We start from the raw sequence: 25,459 nt of genomic DNA, 5'->3' as shown, positions 1-25,459 counted from the left end.
ACTTTGTAGAACATTTTCCTTACATGCCCTGCGAGCTATCGCTCTGTTTATAGGCAAGGTTATCTACTTACCATCAGGTGGACTAGATTGGTCCATCAATTATTACTTTAACATAGAGGAAATCTACAACGAATACAACGGAAAGCTTAATATTGTCTAATTGCTGTTGCCCACTTTCTTCGTCTGCGTTATTACGGATTTTACAAATTCCGTAGAACCGATCGATTTTCAAGGATTAAAAGAATCAGAGCCTTTGTTACTCTCCGCACTATCAACTAAATCTATGTCACAATCAATTTGATTGGTCGCTTAGCGAAGGCGTAAAGAAACGACAAACAAACGAACAAACACACTTTCACATTAATCATATTATAAAGAGAGGTTTATCCATATGCGGAACAGCATAAGTCTTTGAAATCTATTGAGTAACATCCATCCATCGTATTTTCAATTAATTTTACTATACTTAAGAAGCCATTTGTATCGTTTATAACGTCAAGGAAAGCTCCAAATTAAACCAACATTCCTACACCATATAAGTCCATGTATTGGACCAATTCTCGCATCTAAGCTCTTCTCAATCAGCATTGACATACGAATCACGCTAGGCCGTGTCTACATAACAGCCTTTTAGTTTAATCCGATCCGTACAACGCTGTACTGTAATAAGAAGATTGTAATTGAACGTCAAAGAAGCCGGTTAGGCTAGGCGCAGACGTTCGCCCAAAATAACTGGTCCTGTGGACAATAGATACGAAAGCTCTATCATTAGCGTGGTCTCGGTGGGTATGAAACATGCAGCTGATATCAAATGGACATAGTTTTTGCCCAACGAGATATATTAAACTTAAGGTAGTGTGAAAGACATTTGCATGAACCATTATCATGAACGTATTTTAGAATACAAAAATAGAACGAGTGTAAATAATAAATCCTCTCACTAAACTCAAGATTCTAACTATTACAACCTGAATCTGAAATAGTGATTGAACTTTACTCGCTGTAATAATGGAACCTCACGTTGCATCATTGGCAAAATTGAACAACTTAACTATTTAATGCAAACTGCAGTTTCGGTAACAAAGCATCTACAATTTGGTCAGTGCTGCCATCTAGAACAATCGTGAGATACACATAATTTATCATTTCAGTAAGCTGTTCTAGAATTTATAAGTTCCACTATCCATCACATCTATAAATATTTTTGTAAATTTAATATTTGAATTTAATATTGTCAAGCTGTAAACAGGTTTTAGAGAAAAACTTTATCATTGTAATATTACTATATTTAAGTCTATCAATTATTTATTTTAGAATTTTCAGCAAGCAAGTTAATTAATTTAAAAAAAACACTATTAAAAATTTATAAAATAAATAATATAAAAATAATTATTATTATACGTTGGTTTGTGCTGGCCTTTAAGATTAAGGGACGATCTGCGTTGCTTGACGACTGACGAGTATAAGCGACAATTCCTAATAGGTATTTTCTGATTGACGTTAGACTGTTCGGTTCGTTACGGACCGATTGACTCGGTTTCGGGAGCGTGACGGTGATTATTTGAATTTATAATCTGTGCATGCGCTTATTAAATTTAATTTAATGCGCTGAACCGGCTGGCAGCGGTTTACCTTTGGAAGTTTTCACACTCAGATTTACTCATAATAATATGTTACAGTTTGATTGAATCCATTTCAAACAAGCTTAAGTTCTTGAAAGTTAAATCAGAAATAGTAACTACTTAAATACCAGAGCTCGAATTCCCCCCCCCCCCCCCCCCCCCCCCCCGAAAGTGAAGTCGAGCTCCTGCCCAATGCGCTATCACCGCTTCGCGAATTATTATCCTATTTAGTGAAATCAATAAATATACTACGACAATACACACATCGCCATCTAGCCCCAAAGTAAGCGTAGCTTGTGTTATGGGTACTTAGATATCTGGTGAATATTTATTTTTTATGAAACCCAGACACCGAAAAACATTCATATTCATCACACAAACATTTTCCTTGGACTCAGAAAGCAGGGTCACTGCCCACTGCGCCAATCGGTCCATTAACACATTTAAAAAAATGGTGGACTTGGAAAAGGGACCATTCTTAACTTGCTTAACAGCTACCCTAAAAAGTACGTTCTACCAGCTTTTATCAAGAAGAACTCTAGTCAAGAATTTATTTTATGGCTGTTTATAATAAAAATTACCAAAATAAATTATGGTTGGAGTTTATCTAAAGTTGGATTATTGTCCATCCAAACTACCACTCTGTATATTATCATTAGAGGATTTTGCAAAGCATAAAGTAGTTAAACCTTTGTTTATATGTTTTGCCGTTGATATCAAACGCAACGAACGACTCCATCGAGGGCAGTTAATGGCCGCGAATGGGCTATGTCATATATTTAGGCAGAATTAGTACCCCTTTTATTGCCCATGGAAACTTCAAAAACTATGGTATCGCGCAAATTGGGAAATTGGGGTTAAAAAATACATGAAATATTCTGTTAAAATATAAGAATATATTCCCGTAGAATAAAATAGAGAAAATCCGAAAAACGCGACCAAACAAAGAATGCCATAGCTACTCGATATTTTATTTTCCGAATCATCAATTTCAAGTATTCGACTCACAATCAAAGCATTCTCGTTAACCTCAAACGTAAGCGGCTTTGATGCATTCTTATATCCCATACGTCCACACGGCTAGGGTTGCCATCAAAACATTTTTTTTTTTCATAACATACTTAAGAATTATTATTCATTGTAAAGTCAACATCTCCTGAAAACGCTCCGGTTTCGGAGCGAAACGTGCGTAGCGGGTACATTGTCGAAGATATGTTTTGTGTGGAGTATAAAGATTGAAGAAATTATAAATTACACCATACAGATTCTGTTACTTATCGCGGAGTACCTATAGCAAATTAAGCGTAAGTTTTATTATTATTCCACACAATAATATTCTTCATCATATTAACCAAAATGAGAAGGGTTTAGTCCACAACGCTGGCTCATTGTGGATTGGTGGAAAACTTTTATGGAGATATATTTACTATAAACATATTAATCATACTATTATAAATAGTCTATACTTATAATAAAACTGTAACTGGAAAACTGACTATGTAACAGTGTTAAAGATGTTTCCCTAAAATTTTGAAGATCCTTAAACACATATCGTTGGCATCCCTAAAATAGGGCCGACCGGTAGGAATCCCAGATTCTATCGGTCATACCGGGAGCTTAAAGTTCTATGTGAGTTATAGTGCAATAAATAAATGTACCGTTGTGACACCTACATACATCTCTGTTTATGGGAAACATTATAGCTTCGCTAAAAGGTCTATGGGTAACGTATAACTAATTTCATTAGTTTTTGGGGACCCTTTATGTACGGACCCTTTATGTCCCTACAGTGGAGTCTTAGTAATATGGTCCCATTTTACGGAATCCTACTGCTAAGACACCGATTTCAATACATCTGTATGTCTGACTATCTGTTCTTCTAAACAACATGCTATATCTCATGAACAGTGATAGTAAAATAATAAATAATAATAAATAATAAATAAATACATATATAACTACGACAATACACACATCACCATCTAGCCCCAAAGTAAGCGTAGCTTGTGTTATGGGTACTAAGATAGCTCTTGAATATCTTTATGAATATAATACATATAAATACTTATAATATACAGATAAATACCCAGACACTGAAAAACAATCATGTTAATCACACAAACATTTTCCAGTTGTGGGAATCGAACCCACGGCCTTACACTCAGAAAGCAGGGTCGCTGCCCACTGCGCCAGTCGGCCGTCATTACTTACTTGGTATTTTCACAGATGTTATATTTCTGTGCCCGCTATAACAACAAGTACTCAAAAACAGAATGAAATAAATATGTTAGAGGGATCCCATACAACAGACATGATTATTTTGCCGTTTTCGTAGATAATAGCACGGAACCTTTTGTGCGCGAGTCTGATTCGCACTTGGCCGGTATTTTTAATTGATGGCAAGATTAAGACCGCGATAAAAACCTTGCATTGTAATAAAGGAATACACTTATAATTTAGGGGCAATAGTTAAATGCAACCCTACTCAAAATATGTATGTAAATACCGATTGGGGGAAGGTAAGATATCATCCCTTCCATGGCTTTTTATTACACTACAAGTTAGCCCTTGACAGCGATATCACCAGCTATAAGTGACCGATAAGTGATAATACAGTCTAAGATGGTAACGGGCTAACCTTTTAGGGGTATAGCGGTTGTATTAACCAATACCTCTAATCAGTTTCAACGCGTCATCGTACTCGAAGGCTGAACCGTTTATAAAAATAATACAATAATAATAATAACACGTATTTGTCGGTAGGGTAGTAACTAGCCACGGCCGAAGCCTCCCGTAAGACAAACACTCATATACGTGGCACCAAATCTACTTGAACACTAAATTGCATGGCGGCTTTCCGGTAACTACAGATGAACAAACACTTTAATTAGTTTTATTTTAGGGGGAAAAACTTAATATTGTGTAGGGGATGAAACACTTTTAACTAACAGCATTTAATCGTGCAGTCAATAGTTTATTTTTAACCATCAGTCATTACAGAAGAAACCACAAATAAATAAATAAATAAATATACTACTACAATACACACATCGCCATCTAGCCCCAAAGTAAGCGTAGCTTGTGTTATAGGTACGAAGATGACTGATGAATATTTATTTGAAAAACAATCATAAAAACTTAAAAAATACATATAAGCACCCAGACACAGAAAAACATTCATGCTCATCACACAAACATTTTCCAGTTGTGGGAATCAAACCCACGGCCTTGGACTCAGAAAGCAGGGTCGCTGCAAACTGCGCCAATCGGCCGTCACATTGTTCAGTTTTTTTTCAAATCCCATTATTATGCTGTCTAATTTGCAAAGCTGAGAGGGTTCCGCTGATTTTATGGTCGGTTGACTAGTTTAATATTAAACACATAATGGTAAGAAATGATTTCGCACAGTTGTTGAAATTCTCAGAATTAAGGTCACGCAGAGTTCTCATCATAAACGGGCTAGACAGTAACGTTTTATTTGTATGAAACCATTGATTTAATATATCACTATCGTAACTAGATTAGCAATCTTATATGCCTGCAGGCATATCTGGCTTCAGTTGCCAAAATGACCTCAAGTCATCACGACGTATCTATGAAATTACGAAAATGTTTAAATGTGCCTTTAAAATTTTATTATCACTTTCAAAAACATAGTAAAAAATGTATTGTAACGTTTCAAGCGTTAATCTATAGTCAAGACGAGCGCGTAGCAAACCCTGCCGTAGCTTCGGTAATGTGTATATGTATAGAATAGAATAGAATAGAAAAACTTTATTGCAACACAACACAATAGGAAAAATACAAGGAAAACAGTAATAGTACTTAGTGCTAGGGTACAACGGCGGCCTTATCACTAAAAGTGATCTTTTAAAGGCAACCTGAGCGTACGAAGCCGATAAAAAAAAGTGGAAAGTGGATGGTGCATAAAGTATGTTACAAAAAAATAATATGAACATACATACTACATTTACATATTAACTACACAAATACCGATATAAATTTATATATCTTAATATATATAAATCTCCTGTCACGATGTTTGTCCGCGATGGACTCCTAAACTACTTAACCGATTTTAAATTAAATTGGCACACCGTGAGCAGTCTGCTCCAACTTAAGAGATAGGATAGCTTAGATCTTTAATTATAGTCGCAATTTTATTTTATTGTAAATTATTTGTCTATAATTAATTGACAGTCACATGTTACATATATATATATATATATATATATATATATATATATATATACTACTATAGTCATTTAAGGCTTAGCGATACTGAATACTTTAAAAACAAAATAAAACGCAGCCGAAGTCGCGGGCAACAGCTAGTACTATAATAGATATATATGATATATATTTATGTTATTATAAACTTATATAATACTCTTAAACTTACTAATTACATAGATAAATAATATTTTTTTAAGCGATGTTTAAACAGGTAAATGGTTTCGGAATGACGTATTTCCCATGGGAGCGAATTCCACAGTGTTACAGCTTTAACAGTGTATGACTCGTTATAGCGCTGAGAGCGAGATAAGGGAATTTCAAGCTTGTTGTCATTCGCCGACCGGAGACTGACAAGATGCTGAGAGAAAGAAAAACGCTCTTTAAGGTAAAGCGGAGAGATAGGACTATATAGAAGAGAATAAAGTAAAGTAAGAATATGGATATTTCGCCTATCACCAACAGTTACCCACTTGAGTTGCTGATGTTGAGTTGTTGATGTAATAAGTTTTATGTATATATGTCGACGATGGGCAGCGGTTCTGGCGACAGATTGGTGTAATGTCACAGAGCACCTGGTTTTGTACCCTTGTGTACCCTTCAACGGCCAAGTCACACAACATTAACTATAATAAAGAAATCGCAGTAAGGAAACTTAAACTTAATCGTATCTAGATTTCATTACTTTTAAAATAAACAAGCGGCGCCATCGAGACTTGACTAGTTTTTTACGGAATGTTTTTGGTGGGATTTTTTTTTATATTTATTAAGGTAACTTAAAAAAATTAACTGCTTTAAACACTAATCATTGTTGCAATAGACACGCGTAACCTTTTTTCTGTCCCTCACCCTTATGGTAATGGAGACATTTGCCTCAAAGTAGGACATTACCTGGGCTGATAATTATAATGATAAATATAATTACCATTCCTTAGCCAACATTATCTGCAGTCCGACACGCTGGCTATATGTGGATTGTTAGGTAACATTACGGTGATATTTATTATTTGGTTAAAGCACCCAGCACATACCGCTAACTTTTCTATAAAATATCATTTTCTTCAACGGTGAAGGACAAAACATTGCCAGAAACTGCATGACTGATAGTTATCACAAATGTTCTCAAAGGCATGTGGAGTCCACCAATCCTGGGTGGGCTAGCGTGGTGGTCTACAGTCTAAACCCTTCTCTTTTATTTGGGAGACCCGTGCACTGCAGTGTGTCGGTAATGGGTTGATATAATGATGTTGCAGATGAGGTAACATTATTGAGTACTCTCGGGTATGTAGTCCCACGATGGTTTATTTTACCGCTGGAGCAAGTAATTTTTAAATGCATGAAACGCACACGATCCGAAAAGTAAGAGGTGATTTCCGATTGAACTGGGTTCCCCGAAAGAGAAGCCGAAATTGAATCTATGGAATCTATGGAATATAATGTAATCTATGGAATCTAAAAAAAAGCCTCGAGTAACTCACGAGGCTTTTTTTAGTTTCCAATTCAGATTAGCCCTTAATTTCAATATAACCTGGTTGCCAGTGATGATGCAGTCTATGATGGAAGTAGGCTAACCTGTTAGGGAGTAATGTAGTCATACCGCCTATTCGGTAACTACACGACATCGAACCGGAACACTAAATCGCTTAGCGGCACGTCTTTGTCGTTAGGGTGGTAACTAGCAACGGCCAAAGATGAAGTTCCCACTAGACCAGACCTCCTACTTAAATTTACATCGCTCATCGTTGCGCCAGGGAGGACATCACGGCATAACTTAGGTATATCATATTTTTATAGCCATACTATGCGATGAAACGCTTAGTTTGTTTATAAAACGTGCAAAGCTAAGATTAACTTAGCTCTTTTTAATATATTAATTTCTCGAGAGCGGGGCCCGTATGTGAAGAATAAGCGTGAAACCGTGTAGACATTCACACAGTCCCTAACGCTTAAAGTCGACAGATGAGATGTCAGCAGAAAATTGGATTTCGTAAAATAAATATGTCGCATCTACTTTATATTACCAGCTCTCATTCAAAAACTTACCTTCCTTACTCATGTTAAAGTTGGTTTTAACTTGCGCGTCGTAGTTATATGAGAAGAAAACTTAATTTTAAACGCAACTTAGCTTACAAAAGATTTAATTTTTGTCCACTATGGGTGTTATAATTCGCTTTTTGCATAAAAGGTGTTTATTCTTGTCTTCGCCTGGGCGAGGATTAATTTTGCGACAGGTAAGGACTTTGTTACATTTTTGACGGTTCGTGCTAATTTTTTTCTTGTCCTAAAGTTACTTTTAATCCTATTGTCACCCTTTATTGAAATTTTAAGCTTTTAATCTCTTACGATTTATGTGCCAATTTTATGATTTATTGTTCATTATTTTCCTCTTAAACTAATATTTTTATTCAAAGTACTTTGAATAATAATATATCATAATCTCAGCTCCTTTTACTAACAAAGAATAGTAATCGTTAAAGGAAGAATCGAAATAGCTTTGTTAATAAATTCGAATGCTTAACCAAGAAAACTTCTGACATTTTTTATTTAGTCTTAGCACTGAAGTCCTCATAAATGTAGCAACTATGTATAACTCGTGTATTTTTAATAATTATAAGGGTCAAACTGTTTCTTATTAATACGCCCTGACAGGGCTTCATGACTATGTTAAGGCATGGATGCAAGAAAATAAATGAATAAATAAATAAGTAAATCTTTACGTATTCAGTATTGTAAAAAAAATATCGTTCTAAAAAATATATTGTAGTTATATACGAGTACCACAAACTGTATATGTAACTCTTTGAAAAACCACTGGGTTTCTTGTCCTTCTATATATACTATATATATATTCTATATATATATATAGTTAGTTTTATTGGCTTGTTAACTTATGTGGATTTTTTAGTTCATAACTTCAAATTTGAAAAATTCTTTATTCATGTAGGCCTCTTATAGACACTTATAACGCGTTCTCACATAAAGGTTTTCATTATTGTGGGGTGGTGGTAAAAGATGAGAGTTCCAAACACGCAAACTGTCTATGAAGAAAAACTTAGCCTGTTATTTCTTCGTTATCACCATCTCACAGTCAATTATAAATTAAAAGCTATGAAGTTAGAGTAGTCAGTTTATGAAGTAGTTAAATGAGTGGTCAGACTTTGTTTCTTCATGTAAATAAATATATAAAGTTCCGAATAAGAATTTGCGAAATATTACTCATACAAATTTTTTGCTACCAAATTAGCGTAATGATAATACGCCCAAAAAATGTAACATTTTCAGACGACATTTGAGTTACTAACGGCACGTCAAGGTTGCTTTATATATAAGTTGTCACCCAACAACGCAGGGAAGTTAATTTTAGATATTCTTTTCAATACATTCGCTGCGAACGTTTTCATTTATACAGAAGAAAATTTCGAATGTAGTTGCGAAGCCGCGTCTTTTTTTCAAAGATAACTAAGGTTACCCAAAAATAGCTTTTATGGTGCGACTGATATTAACAATATTCCTCTGGTGTATACAGTGTGGCGACGTATTCAAATAACTTGGAATATAAAGGTGGAGTTCCAATAATAATATCGTGCGCGTGATCAATAAAAGTGAGACTTGATAAGGACAACAATAAAAAAATATCGTTCTATTTGCGGTTATCTTTCAAGCACTGATATTTGATAGGTGTTGAAGTGTGAAAAAACCATTGTTAGGCCCTAATCATCTCACAAATACTTCAATGTGGTTTGAGTATGAGCAATTTCAAAAATAAAAAGTTTAACTTTTGTACACAATTATTGGTAAAAAAAAAAATTGTACCTATCATATGTGATTTGATTAAATTTAGATGTGAAAGTTATTTTCCCTCTTTCATGCAGCATTTGAGCAATAGATTCACGTGTTCAATTACATAAGCAGATACTATTTTCAAAATATGTATATTTGCTTATTTATTCATAACTACGACCCTACAAATAATTTGCAAAGAAATCGTTTGTTGTAAATCTAGGGCATCTCATAAAAAGCTTCAAACTTTCCTTCTTGAATGTCCATAAAATTTTATCGAGTAGATATGTGTGATATTATAATATGACGTCTTATTAAAATATATTTATATTTTCGCTTTCACCTTTTGCAAGACAGAATAATTATTGTTAAATTAATTTCAAGTAGTTATTTAATGAATTTAAATTTTATTTCTGACATTGAGGTAAGCGGAAGGACATCGAAATAAAATAAACAAACGCTACATTACTGGCGTTTGCTATGTTTATTGGAGCTGTAGCATAAGTGTCACAGACACAATTGATTTTCGTGAATATCTGCTAAGTGAGAGAATGAGCAGCCAATAAAACCGGATTAGCGGCTCTCATTGAATTCAAAGGGATTTAATATGAAAATTATGTCATACACCCACGTTGTTCAAAATTGTCGTCCCGATTTTCGAGTTTGATGCTTGTATTGCAGCGGAAACGTATTAAATTTTGTTGATTAGACACGGAAATGAATTGAATGAAAGCATATTAAAAATAATAATTATTATGTTTTATTGATATCCATATTTAATAATTAGAACATAGTACTAGTAGCTTTGTTCTCTTTTATTTATTTCTGTTTTGTTATTGTGTGCAATAAAGTCTTTTTGATTGATTGATTGATTAATTGTGCATTATTTTTCTTGATATGAAAAATAATGAATAGCGGATTATAGCGGTCAGGAATTCGGCTTCACTTTCGAGGAGCCGATTGCGAATCCCAGCACGCACCTCTTAAGTTTTTTAACGTATGTATGTGCGTTTTAATCAATAAAAATATAATTTGCTTTAACGGTAAAGGAAACCATCGTGAGGAAACCTGCATGCTTGAGAGTTCCCCGTAATGTTCTGAAAGGCGTGTAAAGTCTACCAATTCACACTGGGCAGCGTGTTGGTCTACGGCCTAAATCCTTCTCAGTGAGGAAGGAGACCCGTGCCCTTTAGTGGGCCGGTAATGGGTTGATATGATGACATTATATTTTAATAGAAAAGTTAACTCATACCATCTGGCTGCCTGGTATTTTTACTACAAGTTAGGTGGACTAGATTACTCGTGGCAGTATTCTGTATTACCCTCAAACAAACTTCTTAAGACCGTGCTCATAAAAGCTTACAATAAAACAACGTGTAATCAAAGTAAACTTACGTCTATATTTTACAATTTCAATAAAAACAATTTGGAAAACTGTGATTCAGTGTTTAATTTGTATGACAATATATTAATATTGACTTTGAAGTCAAAATAAGCAGAATTCATTATTTGAATGAAAATAATTTATTTCGTTTCTTCTGATTAAGTTTTTAACACTGTAGATCATACCTTAATTAACACAAAATTTATTTATCAACAACATCACATATATTAAATTTTAAACAACAAAGTATTTAGCGTTTTACAGAGAATTAACTCTTAGTTGGTATACACCATATGATAAATTGCTGCTTTTGGTTCATGTACCTACATGAGACTGCAGTGCATGCCAAAACAAATTTTCGAAACATTGCCCCGGCGTTTCGTGTAAAGCCTTTATCATTTTCAAATTTATACTCTGTATTAACAGTTTTTTTCTTCTGTTATTAAGGTAGTGATTTATCTGACAAGAGCAACATGTCGGCGGGCCAAATGCGTCGATTTCTTTTGACCCTTGTTTTAAAAAGCATAAAATAAACATCAACCTCTCATATACAAGTACCGACATCTTAAAAAAGTCACATTCTTTTTATTTTACTTTTCAATTTACAACAATATTCATTCCGTGTAAGTTTTTATTGGTCGTAAAATACTTCGGGATGGATATTGCGTATTAATTGCGTTTATTTTTAGTATAAAAGAGAAATATGGCTAAGTTTTTGTGTGAATTTCAATAAATTATGTTGATAGCCGTAAACTGTTTGCTTTATTTATTTATTTATTGAGGTATATCTTCTCTTCATGATCAAATTAGAAATAGGGAGACTCTTAGACAAACCATAATTACCTCAACGAGTTGCGAACTGGTTATGAGCCGGGAACATAGGTCAGAGAACATCTGGTCAATGGGATCTGAAGATAGCACCGAAAAACGGAGCACTGGCATCCCCTTGCAGTTCCAGAGTGGACAGGCGACATTAAGCGACGTGCTGAGTGCCTCTAGATAAACGCGGTAGATAAAAGAACGCAGAGACAACGACAAAAACGACAAGAACGTTGTCAAATCTGAATCTGAATACAGGAGTTTTCACTTCAAAAGTTCGAATTGAGAATTCATCGGGGAAGGGACCATTTTATATTCGATATTTAAAAATAAATTGTGTATAAACCACGTGCATTCTACCATAACGTTTGTTTGTGCGGCACCGTCACGTGCTGGCAGCGGAACTCTGCGGTGAACGTAACCGGTGCAGCGCGGCGGTGGAAGCGGATATACAGAACCACATGCGACTACACTCTCTATACATATTCACACGGTAAACTAATATTATAGAGCTGATTAGGTTTTTTTTCAACGCGCTTATCTTTGGAACAACGGAGTCGCTATTAAAATTTATTACTTATCTCTTGTCTGGTCTGGTCTGGTGGGAGAAAGACTTTAAATGTGGTTACTTAGTTAGCGAACTGCTATGGCCCAAGCTGGTTAGCCCGCTTTCGCCTTAGGCAGCATCATCACTTACATTATTATAACAATACAACGACAAGGCTGTTTGGGAGCAGGCCGCTTCGTTCTCATCTCTCACGAGATAGAAAAAATCGAAAGATTGAAAACTGTAAAAGGATTGAAAACCTGTAAAATTTGAGAAAGAGAGCAACCAGCTGAGTTTCTTGCCGTCTCTTCTCAGTAGAATCAGCCTTCAGAACCGAAAGTTCTTTTAAACTACGCCTACATAAAATAAATGAAATTTGAATTTGAATTTATTAGTTGCAGTCAACGGCAAACTTAGTGGAGGAAAAAAGATTACTTATTTCCAAAAATGATAGTGTCTTTCAACTAATTAATCAGCAATCAGGGTCGTACATACTGCTTCTTCTTAACCGATCTTGATTAAAACCATAATTGAAAGAACAGAGGTAAAAGTAAAACAAGACATGCAACTTAAGGCAATAAACTTTAATACAAATAAAAGGAGCTGTAATTTCTTCACGATTACCAAGTAGCGTATTTCAATGGGGCAGATATGGATCAAGCATTTCATCAAAGTAGGGATGACCAATATTTGTCGATGATCGAGCAAAAGATAATTTTTTTTTGTGTCAAAAATGTGACGAAATCATTCAAAGTTATGTTGTTTTTCATTTCATTGATCAATTTATAGTTTATTTTTATGAAAAAAGCAAGATATAATTAATGTTGCTTTTATCTTGGTAGTTTTCTTTGTTTCTCTGTTTTCGGTATCGGTTTATTTTACGATAGATTTCAAAGATGGCAGCACTGACATTGTTACCTAACAAAGAGCGACGTCGTGATACAGACAATAGATCCGATTGCTTAAATACATCTCTTAACTAAAATTAAAGTGGCAGGTTTATAAGTAGTGTTATATATTTCCTGGAATGAGATGGCAATATTTTTAAACATTTTAATAAGGCTTAAAGACTTTTTCGTAAGACCACTGAAATTAGCAACTTTGCAACGGTGACTCAAGTTCGAGAACTAACTGTTTCGAAAATCAGATATATTTATTTAGAAAGTATGACTATTATATTTGTAAAGTTAATTTTATTAACTATTTAAAAAACGTGTAGGTACGTGTTTTAACTGTGGAATTAGTGTTTCTTTTTTATACATTTTTTTTTAATTTGCAGCGTTTTAATTAAGTTTCTTGGGTTGAATATAAGAATTTTCCAAAAGCTGACTGTTCTTCTAGTTATGTTCATGGGTGTTAAAAATTACTATACGTTAGATGACCTTTCGCTTGTTATATATTTAAACTTTAAAAAAATACAAGTTTTTAGTGCACGATTATTACTTACTCATTAAAAATTCTTGGATAGGTTCTTGGACAGACTCGACATTAATAATGATGTCAACATCGATATTCTTACAATATCGGCCAACCCTACGTTAGTGCGACAGTGGTGGGCACGATTATCTGCGACGAGGAAGCGATCGCGTTTCTTGATCTATCTAGTATGCCAATTAGCCAATTAGAGGGGCCAAACAACGGAGGCTCGAGATAAACTCATGTTTTTGTCTCACCCTGAGACATTTCCTTTATCCATTCATCGTCGCCCGGCGAAATGGCATCGATCCCGTCAACATGAACGTGACATTCGCTATTTTGGTTTGTTACTCAACGTTGATTTATTAACATACACCTTTAGTATCATATATCTATTTCGCTACTATTGTTACGAATTTAACGTTGCAGCGTGAGAGAAACAAAAGCAATTGAACTTATCTTCTTATTCATAATGTTTGTAGTTTTTTCACAAACTCAACTGTTTTTCATGGATATTCTAGTACTAGTTTCATCAAAATCAATTCAGCTATTTTCAGAAGGTTATAACAGAATTACCTGTCCCTTATAATTGGAAATTTGTTTTAAATTAATAACACACTTTAATTTTGATACAGATTACGTAAATTTTGCGACAACGATGTTAAGGGGTTAACAGAGGCTCTGGCATGGCAAAGGGCTAAATCCCGCGTTAACGAAGGTAGGGACGTAATCCCAGAGCGGAACCCGCTTGGACACAAATTAAGAGGCTTTGCTTAGCCACTTACGTATAATTAGTGGTAGAGTGAATATGACTACATTTATTTACCATCTGATTTTAACTTAATCTTATCTTATAACTTTAAGCGAGCAATTCTTGTATACATATAATTGGAATCTCGGAATCGGCTCCAACGATTTTCATGAAATTTAGTATAGTAGGGGGTTTCGGGGGCGATAAATCGATCTAGCCAGAATTCATTTTTATAAAATGTCATTTTATTTGTGTTTTCCGGTAATAACCGATTTAGTGCAGACGAAGATGCACGAGTCAGCTAGTTTTAACTTAACTGACTATTTATTTTGTATCACTCTTTATTTGTACAACGCTACAATTTAAAGTAATAAAAATAAAATAAGAACTTCAGCAATAGCAGAGATTTTTGTGACAGAACTCGATCGGGGAAGTAACTACTACCATGTTTATTTCTGCCGCTGAGCAGTAAAATTGCAACGCTGTGTTCCAGTCTGAAAGGCTGGTGTTATAACAGGCACACGAGGCTTATCATCTACGCCTCAGGTTGGTGTTCACAGACATGTCGTAGAATTGGTTTTGGCATGGCATCCGAATTTTCGCTCTGTTTATAGCCGATGGTTTTGCTTGGTCCGTCAATTATATTATACTACAGAAGAAAGGATAGAATAAGCAGAAAACAAATGCTTTAAGTATTGCTTAAAGTGTTTCGGTCCGTCTTATAGTCCATGGTTGAGCAATAAAGTGGAAATACAAACACGAGTAAATAAAAAAGAACAATAGTACGTATTAAAATTGTCGAGCAGATGAAGTCCCAAAGGACGATGCTAGCCTGAAAAATTCTTAACAAATCATGATACCTCCATGTCACGAAAAGAACGCCTGCCCCTCTCGAATACATTTTTAAAGCAATACGTCACAGATATTTAACGTATTTGGCAGACAGGACTGCGATCGTATAGAGTTCAGCCGGTATTTTTTTAGAATTAGAAATTTGTTAAAATATAGTTTTTGATGGAGCCTTCAGCCATAGCTAGTTAATATGGTTACCGACAAAGACGTCCCGCTAAGTAATTGAGAGTTTAATATAACTGCCAACCCGCTAGCATCTTAGACTTCATTATCAATTAATACCTAGAGAGATTGCAGTAAAAGGCTAATAATTATCAAAAGTTGTAGTACCTACGGGTTTTTGTGACATTCATGACATTCATGTTTATATCTTCCACCAAACAGCTTTTCAACTTACTGTTTTATTTGACGGACATTTAATTGATGGACCATGCAGATGGCTCACAGTCATATCTGCATATAACGAAAAAACTATGTTAAACTAATACCTCTAAGCGGGGTCTATTCGATATCATACCAGAACGACTAAATCGCTTAGCGGCTCTTGTTTGTCTGTAGAGTGGTAACTAGTCACAGCCAAAGGCCACCAGACCACAGCTGAGAAAAATCCAAAATCATAAATTCTTTATTTTCTTATGCCGGGAATTGAACTCTGGACCACCCATTTAAAACACAGCGCTCAACGCTGCGCCAAAGTGCTCATTAAATTCATTATTGATTTTTTATACATTTCTGAGATATAATAATTAACCAGGATCCTAAGCCTTGATCCAGGTAAGAAACCTAAAAGCCGGTCTAATTTTTCGTTATATATCCTTACATTACGCACATGAAACGGAATAGCAGAGTTATCTGAAAGTGCGGAAATGCGTCACATATATCAAGCGAGAAAATAGAAAAACAAAGTCAAGATAAAATATAGCGCGTCCTGATATTTTGATACAATTCGCACCTACATGTATCACAGCCTGTGAATTTTTGATAGTTTTTGTTTGTTAGGCACGTTAGATGTTATACCATGAAAAAGATGTTTAATTTGCTATACTCCGCGAAAATTTGAAGAATCTGTATGGCGTAATCTATAATTTCACCAATCTTTATACTCCACGCCAAAAAGATTATCGGTAATGGACTCTCTCTGCACGTTTCGCTTCGACACCAGACCATCTTCGGGAGCTGTTGACTTTTCGCGGAATATAGCAAATTATGATAGTTTCCTAAGTCTATGTCTGTAACCTTGAGTTAGGCAGTTGGCGTTGGTTGGACCACGCCAATTTTCGTGTTCGGTTATTTTTTCCTAATCATCATGAACATAATCGGCCACCTATTCCCGTCTTGTTCTATACCACTGCTAGTTATCTCCTTTGTCGTAGGAGAGACGGTTTTAAAGCATAGACCCACCACGCTGCTCCAGTGTGGGTTGATGGGCTTTAATTACTTTTACCACAAGTTATTTTAACTCCCTAGTATGTAACAATAAATTGGCAAATTCTGCCAACTCGCATTTAAGCAACGTCTTAGGTCCTGTTTTATAAACTTTATAAATCTCCTTTTCCTATAAGACTAGCCTACCTGTGGCGTTAGTTGGACTAAATATTACCTAACATCTGAAAAATTTGCCTTTGATATTTTATAAACCCACAAATGTCAGTATAAAGAAGAATATAAATTTAATATATACGAGTACCTACGCCGGTAATTTTCACTAAACATCTGCATAATAGCCGCTTGATGTCACAGCCTCATTCATAAGTTCCGATACTTGCACCTGTAGAATGTTTTTTGGTCGAAGAGCTGGCGGTTTTACGACCAACATCGCTTGAAAATAAATATAAGAATCTAATTAGTTTCTTATGATGATAGCTGGACATCATCACATCAACTAATTACCGGCGCACTACAGAGCATGGGTTTCCGCCCACAATGAGAAAGGGTTAAGGCCGTAGTCCACCACGCTGGCCTAGTGCGGATTGGTGGACTCCACAGACCGTTGAGAACATTATGTAGCTCTGTCAGCCATGCAGGTTTCCTCACGATGCTTTCGTTCACCGTTGAAGCAAGAGATTTAAATTTCATAAAACGCACATAACTTAGAAAAGTTCGAGGTGCAAGCTGGGATTCGAACTCGGTCCTCCAAAAGTAAAGTCGAGCTATCACCGCTTTGTTTATTTAATAGGGCTTGGTAAGATATGGGATCGTATGAATGTTTTCGATATAGTGTTTTAGCATTATTAATAGAAGATATGAAGAAAATTGTATTTAGTATTGTAATTTTTTTACACTATAATGCATTACCCTCATATTATTGCAAGCACATGCCATCTCTCTAATAGTAAAGAAGGTATTAGAACATAGACCCACCACGCTGCTCCAATGCGGTTCATGAGGTATGCGGTAAAGAACATTTGGGAAAGCAATATACTATACATGTAAAAACTGTAGTCAATAAAAGACTGTAGTAGTGGTGCAATTGGAAAGAATAGGTAAAACTGGTGCTTAAACTTTTATTCCGATTAGAATTATAAGTAGTTCAACGTTTAGTACTAATTTCTACGAGACTTCCGCTTAGATATTTGGATCAAATTTTTAAGCAAAATAAAGCAATATCACCCTTCATTTTATAAACACCTGCTCTTTGCCTACTAAATAGCTGCCGTAAAAGTCTTATTGCTTTTATAGATAACGTTATATTCCCCATGGAATCTTTATAGAAAAGTTTTACTACTGGAATAATAAGTCAATTTGGTATAAATAAAAGTTAATTCACGTCTCTAAATCCCAACTGTAACATGAAAATACAGTTTTGTTAGTTAAATGAGGGTATAACAATTTGGTTTGAGGTATTTTTCATAAACGTACGTGTGAATGTGCTATACTTATAAACTTGTTTTTAAGTTAGTTTGTGGATAACAATGTAATATTATGTGTAAATACGAGTCATAAGTTATAAATAAAATAAAAATAAAATCATTTTATTTCAGGTCGTACCGATATTCAAAATTGAGTGATTAAGAAGAATTAATATAAAAGACACTCAGATTTAAAAAATAAAAACTATAACTAATTAATTAAAATTTAAAATTAAAATAAGAATAATTGAATTACAATTAAAACTATTTTATATTACTTCAAGTTCAGAATCTGGTCCACTTTATGACAATTTTTAAAAAATACGTTGTCAGGGGTCGATTATATCTTTAGAATTTTGCACGGTTTCCCAGAAACTCGCAATTCTTTTACGAAGCACAGCTTAGAAGTCCGGTACACCGGCATCGGCAAACATGCCCGACGCACTACCATACCTCGCCTTCGCTATGTGAATGGAGCACGGTGTTGCTAAATAGCATTAGCGCTGATCAGTTAATCGCGATGGTTAAGCAACATTGACCCGAGCCAATAAATTGATAGATTTGTAGAGCTTTACCTGGCTAAGTTTGTTGTGGACTCTTCGACCAGGGCGCGTTTGGAACCCTCCTAGCTTTAGTTTTAAGTTAACGAATACAGTAATCACCATCACTAGTATTAGTGTAACATGTTAATTGTATGAACGCTTCATAAGTGCCAGTAATAAGGTCTACATGAACAAAATATTTTTGAATTTGAATTTGAATTTGTTTTTTATGGCAAAGCTCTTCTGGTGGGCTACTACCGTCATGTTTATTTCTGTCATCAAGCAGCATTTATTGCACTGCTGTATTGAAGAGCGTGGTTGCTGGAATAATAACAGGCTTATGAGGCTTAACATCTATAACTCCGATTGGTGGGCAAAAGGAGACACGTTGCAGGTCGTGTTCCCAGCATACCTCCCTGTTGCTCCCTCCCTCCTCTGTTATGGTGGTTTTCCACTTAGCATCAGATGGACCAACTGCTTGATACATTTTATATTAGTATCCGTTGATAAAACGGACTTATTACTACAATAAAAAATAAATAAAACAAAAAGTCTTTACTACTTCCTCGCTGTAGTTCGTCGCTTTGATCTCGCTCGGATTATCCTTATCACCTGATAATAACCGTATCGCAATCCGTATAAAAGCCCCGAGGGCATGTCTGGATTTTTTTTGGAATTAGACTCGTACCTACCTACCCTTTTTCCTAAACGGCAGGTTTCAAAAGATTAAGAATTAATGGAATAAAAGAAGTTTTACCTACTTCAAATTTGCTGAACTTAATATGTTATATTATATTTAATATCTTTCTTTTCCTTATAGCCTTATATTTCAGAACTGTAAACATCGTTAAACTATTATTATTAGAACATCGGGAGTTCGAATGCATAGAAGCGCCATCTAGTAGAAAACTTCGAAATTAAAAAGTGCTTTCAATTTCAATTTTTATTTTTATTTTGCTAAAAACTCTCGATATACAATTGTAAATTACAAATAGGTGCTTAACAAATTTAGACACGTGAATCGAACCTCATTACACGCACTCGACTGGCTAACTACTACACTATCGAGTTAGATTTATTAATAGGCGTCAGAATTTTTGGCCCCAACCTCTAGAGAGGTTTGATTTTATAACAAAATTGTTTTGCTCAAGAACTTAGTTAATTGTAATCTTTTGATCAATAACCGAGCAAGGGCCCACGATGCTGTAAGCTATTAACACGATTTTTCTATTTTTTTACAGTGCGATCGTTAATTTAAATTAAATTGAAAGATAAGATGATGTTTAATGTTCAAAATGATCTGGTTTAATAACAAGTTTAAGACGTATTGTAGGAAGCAGGCATATAAACAATAATAAATAAACAAAATTGCATAGTTTCACTTTATAGAATTTCGTCCTGGATTTTTTTCCACTTTACACTCTTATCGTAATTATAATAATATGAAGTTACTGCTGTGTTAACGAAATTATTCGAATATTCTGCATGGGACCCAAGCGGCACTTTTGTTTTATATTATCTCTTACAACATTCATAAGATTAGAACCTGTAGAACGTTTAATGAGGTGTCCGGCGCATATAAAATAACTTTTATTTTATTTCATTGATAAACTATAGTTTGTGTGGATCGTTTATAAATAATGGGGTTATAAACAGAGCTATTTGTTACTTAAGCGATCATTAAGTGTGTTCTCACTAAAGACTTATTGCTTAGAGACTTTTTGTCTTTTTGAAAGACAGAAAAATCGTCTTTATTGTCACACATTTGTGTAAAAAGTTACATAAATTTGTTAAAGAATAAAAAAAAAATGTGTGACAAAGGAGTTAGCTCAGTATAGCTGCATACTAAAAAGCACAGCACTGGTTTTCAGCCAGCCCCATTATCTTCACCGTCACTGAATCCTCGCGCTTGGTGCTTTCATGTGTTTATTGCCCTGTGTATACCAACATCTTCGATCGCGAAAGATTTATATGACTTCGTTGCTTCAGCTCATCAGGGAATCATAGTGCAATATTTAGGTATTAACAGTAGCATTTTTTTTTGTTTTATCATAAAAGTCTCACTGTGTAGCTTACACTGGCTGTCCCTAGAGGAACTAAGATTAAAAAAATATTCTTACCTCACCTCATAATTATTGGCAATAATCATCATCGCAGTTATATTGTGTTTACTTTATTTATTACCTTTGTGTTTCAGCCTACCAATGTCTTATATCTGTAATGTGTAGTTAAGGTTTGTGGGCTTAGACGATTGTTATGACTAATTAGTGACTAGCGGTTGCCCGCGACTACGTTCAACTTGTAATGGTTATCCTGTTCCCTTCCTTATGTCCTTACTTTAAAAACGTAGAACCTTCATACAGACTTTCGTTTCATCATTCAGTAATATACCTTCTAGATTTCTAGTGACTTACTACTATGTAAATCATGGGATTCCCATACAGTATTTAATACATTTATTTACGAAATGAAATGTAAGCAATTTTACTTTCTGTAAAATCCTACCCGACTGTTGAAGTTCCTTCAAAATCGAGCCAGCGCGCTGGGTTCCGAATATTCGGTGGCACGACCCTTAGACAATCACCTTTGTCTGTACAAGCAGACAAATATTTTTTAAGATGCATTTGAAAAAATACTATCTTGCTTCTACAAATAGGTAATTTAATTTTGTTTTTTGTACAGATAATTGACTGAAGAAATAAATATAACGGAGACCGAGCAGTGACAGCGTCCTTTAAGCTACTACTTCTATCTGATTGATAGAATCGATCGCCAACCTGTCTGTCCAGACTAGTGATTTAGGAAAAACTCTTGGGAGAGGCTTTTAGCCCAGCAGTGGACGGTACTGCAACTATTTGTCGTGCAACATGTCGCACGCCTTCAATGTCACATGCAGGCTTAATCCGACGAGGTCTGAATGCGACAAGATAGGAAAGGTTATGCATCCGTTCCTTTACTGAGCATACGAAATGAATAGGTAAGTACGTGACGGAAAAATTAATGAATTCCTGGATTAGGACGCGTCTGTTCGTATATTTACTTTGTTTATGGTCTGTGGCGCCGTGTTATTTTGAAGACTGTTTTACCCATTTATTTTACTTTGATAACGGTAGTTATACTAGGTTAATTATCCACTACGTTAGTCCACCAATCTGCACTGGGCCAGCGTGGTGGACTACGGCCTAAACACTTCTAACTGTGAGAGGAGGGAGACCAGTGCCCTGTAACGGGTTGATATGGTAAATTAAAAAACAAAGAAGGTGCATTTTATTGTTAACAACTCGCCTTAAATATTTTTTAATTAATTTTAAGATGTTATATTTTCTTTATTAAGGACATAAGTATTAATTTACCTTACTGAACGGAATAGTTATCAAATTACGTTTAACTATATTGTGCATCTGGAAAGACATACCCTATGACCTACTCTGGTACGAACTTCTATTGAAACAAATTGATAACTAGTTAATTTATTTATACTAGTTTTATTGAATGTAATGTTAAAAGTTATTTAGGATTGTTATAGAAATACCTTCAAATTCTATTTCAAACATTCTTTAATTATGTAGGTTTATTACAGGCACTTATGAAGCGGTCATACATTATACATATATGTTTACATAATTGTAAGGGGATGGTGATAATTTCGTTCGAAAACTTAAACCTAAAGCTGCGAGAGTTTCAAACGCGGCCTGGTCTAAGAAGAGATCCCAACAAACTTAACAGGTATTTTTTTTGTTATCACCATTTCACATTAAATTACTATTAAGCTATGAAATTAGGGCAATTCATACCCAAGCTCTTTTATCGTTTAAGTAATCCTTAACATTATAATTGGAATTAAAAACTCTTGTCTTAAGCTTTTATAGAAACAAAATGTTAAGCTGAGAAGTTTTTAAGCAATATTGTTTTAATATATTCCAGATTATTAAGAATTGATTGAGAAACAGCTCGCCCCATGGCCCAATCTTGAGTGAATTTCTTGAATAAATCATTCTGCGTGTTTGCGAGAGATCGTTTTGTTTAAACAGAGATTTCGGAAGTTTATTGGTTCATTGTTGTTATGAAATATTATGAAAACGTTTTATTCTGATAAACTAAAAGAACGTGTATGAAATTAAAAGAAAATGTAATTATATGATTTACTTTTAAAGCCCGATTTTGTTTTATTTTGGCACTTGATATTAAATTATATGCACGAGAAAGAGGCCCTCAGTCTAGGATGGCACCTCTTTCACACCACAGAGGGTTTTAGAGCATAGACCCACCATGCTATATTAATGCAGGGTGGCGGGCTTTAAATATTATTATCACATTTTGGTTACTGGTACCGACAGCCTTGCTCTCCGAGGTACAAGGCCACAACACCAATTCCCTTAATCGTCAACTCCTGAAAGGTAGGTAGGTATAAGAGATATAATATAATAGATATAATCTATACTGATTATCTCAAACTGTACCAACCCGGGTATTATCTACATACTACGTGTATTTATGATTAGTTCATATTACGGGTTGATGCATGATTAGTTTTTTTTTAACAGTTATACGTCCATCGTATGCCTTAAATTACAACATTGCAACAATGCTTATTTACGGCAGAAATAAGCACGGTGTTAGTATTACAACGGACAAGCTCTATGTTCTAAAAAGTTTCCGCAAATTTTATTACTGAGTAATTAATGGTCAAAAACATGACAAGATATTTATTCGACCTCCAAATAAGCTTAAGGAGCTTTTGCAAAGAGTATGTGTACCTACTTATTTGTCGGTTGAAATTCAAACCTCTAGTCACACGCAAATAACTTCATAATCATTTCATTTTTTTGTTTCATTGTAATGTCCTAATATATGGGCATATAAAGTGAACATAGAAGAAAGGGTTCATAGATCGTGCTGGGGGCACGCTGCTTCAGTCCGCGCTGGCGGACAATTTTAGTACCTACCTACAGTATAATATCAGTATTAATGCGATAATTAAGACGATACATGTGAGGAAAATTATCTGTAGCTTTGATAAAACTTATACAGTACTAGTTTTATTTTATTTAACTGGTAGCCTACTATCATCATAACAGTAGTATTATTTTAATATTGTTGACGTTTTTTGTTTTAGTTACTATAATTAGTTACTATAATATTAAAGTAATATTATAGTTACTATAATATTAAAGTCAAGGTATGTCATTAATAACTTTAATTTTTAAGTAATACTTCTTTAAAGAATGGTAGTAAGCTCTGAAGGCAATAATAAACTTGCTTATAGTTTTTGCAGCTGAATCGCACAGTTGCCGATTACTACAGTCGACAAGTTGCATTCCGTTGATAAGCGGTTGACATGCAAATCGAGTAAAAGCTGAGCAAAAAGTCGTGTTCCTTCGACTCTGAAATTATTTGAATGTCACTTTAACCTTATAGAGGCAGATGGTTTTGTAACTTGTTATGATGGCCTTTTATTGAAGTTAAATTATAACGACTAAAGAATATTCGATGACCAAAAAAAAATAGTTTTTTTTATAGCAATAATAGACGGACCAAGCAGCCTAGCACGGGTTAATGGAAAACCATCGCCTATGAGCAGCAACACATGGCATGATAGGAATAAGTCCTGCTACTGTGTGATCAACCAAGGCGTAGGTGTTAAACCTTATGTGACTGCATTTACTTTTGCATCCCACCTTTCAGACCGGAACGTAACATTCAAACAATGCTACTTGGCGACAGAAATAGGTATGATTCAAAATTTCAAATTCAAAACTTCTTTATTCATGTAGGCCTATCACAGGCACTTATGAAGCGTTCATACATATAATATGTTTACATAATTGTAAGGGAATAGTGATAACTTCGTTCGTCAACTTAAACCTAAAGCTACGAGGGTTTTAAAAGCAAAACAAACTTAGCCGGGTAGATTTTTTTTGCTATCACCACCTCACAGTAAATTTATATTAAGCTATGAAGTTTTTTTTATCGTATAAGTAATCCTTCACGTTATAATAGGATTTTTATGCAAGCTCACGTTTTATACAATCTGTCGAAGAAGTAGGTAGGAAGCGGTGTTAGCGCATTGGGTAGGAGCTCAACTTCACTTTCGGGGGGCTGAGTGAAGCACGCACCTCCAACTTTTCTGAGTTACGTGCGTTTTAAGTAATCAAGAATATCACCTGCTTCAACGGTGAAGGAAAAAATCGTGAGAAAACTTGCATGCCTGAGAGTTCTACATAATCTTCTCAAAGGTATGTGGAGTCCACCAATTCGCACTGGGCTAGCGTGGTGGACTACGGCTTTAACCCCTTCTCATTTTGGGAGGAGACCCGTGCGCTGTAGTGTGACGGCAATGGGTCGATATGATGATGTAGTAGGTACGTCTCCGGACGATCATTATTTAAATACAATGTAACCTCGTAAATATTGTTAACCTAGCGAACAGTCACTGACTGATCTTTTGTCACCTCAACATCAGTAGTTTCCGATACAAAACCCCTTAGGTAGTAAAACCTCTATTAGTATTAATATATTCAGGGCATGGTGACAGGGACGTTACGTGGCCCTTTGATATGTTAAAAAAGTGGTAAAAAACGGGTCGGAGCGAGCTAAAACTTTAACTTTAGGCGACAAAGTTTCTACTTTTTAGTTTAACTATTCTATCTAGAAACAGACTAAG

Source organism: Pararge aegeria, chromosome 15, assembly GCF_905163445.1.
Source record: "Pararge aegeria chromosome 15, ilParAegt1.1, whole genome shotgun sequence".
NCBI classification, from domain to species: domain Eukaryota; kingdom Metazoa; phylum Arthropoda; class Insecta; order Lepidoptera; family Nymphalidae; genus Pararge; species Pararge aegeria.
This window is presented reverse-complemented; position numbering follows the sequence as displayed.